A 5,078-nucleotide genomic window follows, 5' to 3' on the forward strand; every position below is an offset into this window, starting at 1 on the left:
TATATATACAGAGCAAATAATTCACGGGTAAAAATAATCCACAGGAAAATAATTTGAGAAGATATCATTGATTCTATTATTATCTAGTGTAACAATTTAAAAATGATAACAGAATCAATAATATAGGTGATTGCAGCTCCAAAAAAATGCATTAAATAGCTGAAGGATTAAAATTAATCAAAGGACATATTAAGTATGTCTATCTGCTGGAAATAACAGTCAAAACTCTTATTTAAATTGCCAAAATACACTGATAATAACTACAGAAATCAACTGTCCAAAGGCAAACAGGCTAAGACAATCTCTCAGCATACATTCAAGCATTTGGACTCACATGGACCGGTTTCTGGACTGGCATAATAGCCTCACCTTCCTCAGCACATGTTACCAGGATAGAGAGCCCCTACCCGTCATGTTGAAGTCTGTGCTGAAACTGATTCAGTTTACACTGAGTCATGGCAACCACCACTGTGAAAAAAATTTCAATATGAAGAAAATGATTCACGAAAAAAAATAATTCACGGAAAAATAATTTGTAAAGATATCATTGATTCTATTATTATCTAGTGTAAACAATTTTTAAATGATAACAGAATCAACAATATAGGCGATTGCAGCTCCCAAAAAAAAGCATTAAATAGCTGGAGGATTAAAATTAATCAAAGGACATATTAAGTATGTCTATCTGCTGGAAATAACAGTCAAAACTTATTTAAATCGCCAAAATACACTGATAATAACTACAGAAATCAACCGTCCAAAGGCAAATGGACTAAGACAATCTCTCAGCATACATTCAAGTACTGGGACTCACATGGACTGGTTTCTGGACTGGTATATATAAATGTGTGTGTGTGTGTGTGTGTATACATATATATGAATATATATATGTGTGTGTATATATGTATATATACATTCATGCTTCATGGACATGTGGTGAGAATGGACGAGGATAACTGCGTGAAAAAGTGCCACACCCTAACAGTTGAGGGAACCCATGGAAGACCTGGGCTGAAGTGGTGTGGCAAGACCTTCGAACATTGGGCCTCACCGAGGCAATGACTTCTGACCAAGACCTTTGGAAATGTGCTGTGCGTGAGAAGACCCAGTAAGCCAAGTGAGACCTAAATCCAAGGCCTCTGCCAGGGGTGTAGCCAGCCCACTTATGTGTACCTTTCCTACATTGGACACGAAACTCAGCTTGCGAAGACTTATTGGGGCAAGCGAAAGCGAAATCAGGATGACACCTGTGCCCAGCGTCGCCTTTTTGGCACTTGTGCCCATGACATGTGTAAGGATTTTCGAGCAAGATCGTTGCCAGTACCCCTGGACTGGCTCTTGTGCGGGTGGCACATAAAATACACCATTTTGAGCGTGGCCGTTGCCAGTACCGCCTGACTGGCCTTCGTGCGGGTGACACGTAAAAGCACCCACTACACTCTCTGAGTGGTTGGCATTAGGAAGGGCATCCAGCTGTAGAAACTCTGCCAAATCAGATTGGAGCCTGGTGTTGCCATCCGGTTTCACCAGTCCTCAGTCAAATCGTCCAACCCATGCTAGCATGGAAAGCGGACGTTAAACGATGATGATGTATGTATGTGTTGAACCTCACAGATGTCAAAAGACTCAGATCAAAAAAACCTGTCCCTCAATGAAAGTGAGGTATTAAAACATTATGTTTATGCCTATACACTTACAGGGGCCTGCCCTGCACCTGATCTGTCCCTGTCAAGCCTTCCCCACCTCTCATCTTCCTAACACCCATCCCTCCGCTCTTTTAGCTTTGGCACTATTCAGCTGGTCTAATTATAAGAGAACAGAATCTGCACCTATTTCATCCCTTTTGTACCACCAGTTACCTCCCCTCTCTCTTAAACCACTTCTTTTTAAAATACATTCCTCATTCTCAATATCACCCCTTTCGCTCTCTCGCTCTCTCTCTCTCTCTCTCTCTCTCTCTCTCTCTCTCTCTCTCTCTTATCTACTATCATTCTCCATACATCCTTCCCTCTCTCTTTTGCCCCAACTCTCCCCACCTCACACATCACCTCCATATTTTCTGAAGAATTTTAGTCAAACTTGTCGACCCCAGGACTCATAATTCTTGGTACTTATTCTGTCAGTCTTTTTTGCTGAATTATCAAGTTACAGGGACATAAACACGCAAACACTGGTTGTGAAGTGGTGTTGGAGACAGATACATACACAAAGACACACACACACATCAATATATATACATATGCTTCTTTTATTTTTCAAATGTAAGAAAAACAAAGTTCTTTTTTAATCTAAAATATACTCTCCTTCATTTTCTACAATGTTCTTCCATCTATCTGGTAGACTTGCAAGGCACCTCTTCTGAAATTCACTTGTTCATGATGAAAAAGACTCCTCCAGTACTGTTCTGACCTTGTCTACAGAATCCATATTTTTTTCCATCCAAATGATTTTGGAGACTGCAAAATAAATGATAATCAGAGGAGGGCAATGTTTAGTGAATATGGTAGGTGGGGCATCGTTTCTTGTTCAAACTGCTCCAGCCTTTGGAATGTCATCCTCGCTGTAATTGGCCAAGCATTATTCTGATGGAAGAACACATTTTGTCTTGAAACCAAAGATGGTCGTTTTTCTTCTAGCGCTGACTTAAGCCACTCAAGCTGCTCACAGTAAATCTCCTTTGTTATCATTTGGTTTAGGTTTAAAAGTTCAAAGTGAACTAAACCTTTCATATCCCACCAAACAAATAACAACACCTAACATGAGTGAAGACCTTCTTTAGCCTGGGGTGCCAGTGTTTCTCTTATCCCTACCTTATGTCTTCAGTGCGTAACATTTTTATAGAGAACCCATTTCTCATCTCCAGTCACTATTCTGTCCAAAAAAGGTCCATTTGTGAGATGTGACAGCAAAGAAGAGCACACATTCACTCTCTGCATGCGATTCGACTCGGAAAATTTGTGAGGAACCCATTGACCCAATTTGCTGACTTTTCCAATGGCACGCAGTTGTCAATGAATGGTTGAATGACCAAATTCAATTTGTTACAATGGGATTTTGTTCCACCAGGGTTTGCAGGACATCCTCATCAAGCTCTGCAGATCTTCCAGGACAAGGCTCATCTTCTAGGCTGTAGTTTCCCACTCAGAATTTCTGGAACCACCATTGACACTGGCTTACACTTATTGTCCAATCCCCATATACTGCATCCCTCACACTTTCTGTTGTGTTGTTGCCTTTATTGAACTCATAAAGCAAAATATGCCAAATATGCTCCTTTGTCACTTCCATTAAAGCTTTGAAAATATAACTGTTAAACTCGAACTGCATTCTTCAAAATTTGCATTAAGAATAAGGACAAGGTAAAATTACTACCTGTTTTTACAGCAAGTTAATGCAGGTAGTTTATCCCATCCCCTTTCAACTTTTAATTTATGCAATTGAAAAAACCGCATTATTTATGGGATGATACCAGTATCCCCTGCCTGGTCCCCATGTCGGTGGCACGTAAAAAATACTATCTGAACATGATCGATGCCAGGCCCGCCTGACTGGCTCCTGTGCCAGTGGGACGTAAAAAGCACCCACTACACTCTTGGAGTGGTTGGTGTTAGGGAGGGCATCCAGCTGTAGAAACATTGCCAGATCAGATTGGAGTCTGGTGCAGCCGCTGGCTCTCCAAACCTCAATCAAACTATCCAACCCATGCCAGCATGGAAAACAGACGTTAAACGATGATGATGATGATATATATGTACTAAAGCACTAAAGTTAAAGTCTGGTCTTAGAGTGACTAATGGTTTCACAGCCATGGAAGCCACAGCTTTGTGGGCAGCTTATCAGACTCTATACGAAGATAAATTTAACTCTTCATCTCTCAGAGATGAAAAGTTGTTACAGTCAATTGGTCAAAAGATCAACAGAGGATAAAAGTTCTGGTGTTGGTGAGGACGGGTTATCTCCCCTAGACCAGTTAATAGTTGGAAAAGGGATCTATCTCCTGACCTGCTAACGGATTATAAGGACTCTTTTGAACTTAATCAGCGAACAGGGAACCCCAGTTTTGCAGCAGGTGGTGCTTGAAATGAATATATTGTGAGAATATATCTTGGCATGTATTCAGCAAGCCAAGTCAAATTGAGTCTTTAAGTATTCTGGCTCATTCAGCTATGCAGATGTTGATGTATGGGCCCAGCCACTGTATGATCTTCCACTTGATATCATATGGGGTCCTTTGATCTTTTGAGGCACCACACATGGCTGGCCAGAGATGTGACGAATTGTCTTTTTGGGACCCTGAAGGATGACTGGTGGTTGAAAGCTATGCTAGCCGATCCAATGTATTTCCAGGCTTGGTTACTGGCTGTGTTCACATTCCTGGCATGTCTCTGGTTGGCTCTGGACCTGGGATGTTGTTGCTGTCACCGGTGTTTCAGTTTCCATCACCAAATCCACACTGGTCAGTTTGAAGCACTTGCCCAAGGTTCCATTCACTACATGCACTACATGCACTCTACCCCCACACATTGCTTTCCACCACTCTCCTTTCACATGCTAATGAACTTATCCACTTATCCTCCAATTCTTTGTCTGTACTCTCCTATACTCAACTTCTTGTAGCCTGAGAGTATGCTCTGACACCTTGTAACAACCATCATTGCCTTTTTTCTAGCTACTGTCACCCACCCTTATATAATGTGGGGCAGCCATATATCTTCCCTACAGCAAGACACCTGTACCCATCCCTCTATCATACTTTATACTTGGCATAAAGCCATCTCTCACTCTTTACTACCCCAACCTCAATCAGTTGAGGGATCTTGCCTTGCAAATTACTTGGTGACCTCACTACTGCCAGTATCTTTGCCATGGTTTTCAAGAGGGGCCACGTTTCTGCTCCTTAGAAGAGAATGGAGAAAACATAATCCAGTGGCTCACTCACATCATCAACCAAGTATGGGTATCAGAGCAACTCCCAAATGACTGGAGTCAGGGCATCATCCTCCTCTTCTGGAAACGGAAAGGCAACAAAACTTGTCTACAGCAACCACAGGTGCATCACCCTCCTCTCCATCCTGGGT

This window comes from Octopus bimaculoides, chromosome 15, assembly GCF_001194135.2.
Source record: "Octopus bimaculoides isolate UCB-OBI-ISO-001 chromosome 15, ASM119413v2, whole genome shotgun sequence".
NCBI classification, from domain to species: domain Eukaryota; kingdom Metazoa; phylum Mollusca; class Cephalopoda; order Octopoda; family Octopodidae; genus Octopus; species Octopus bimaculoides.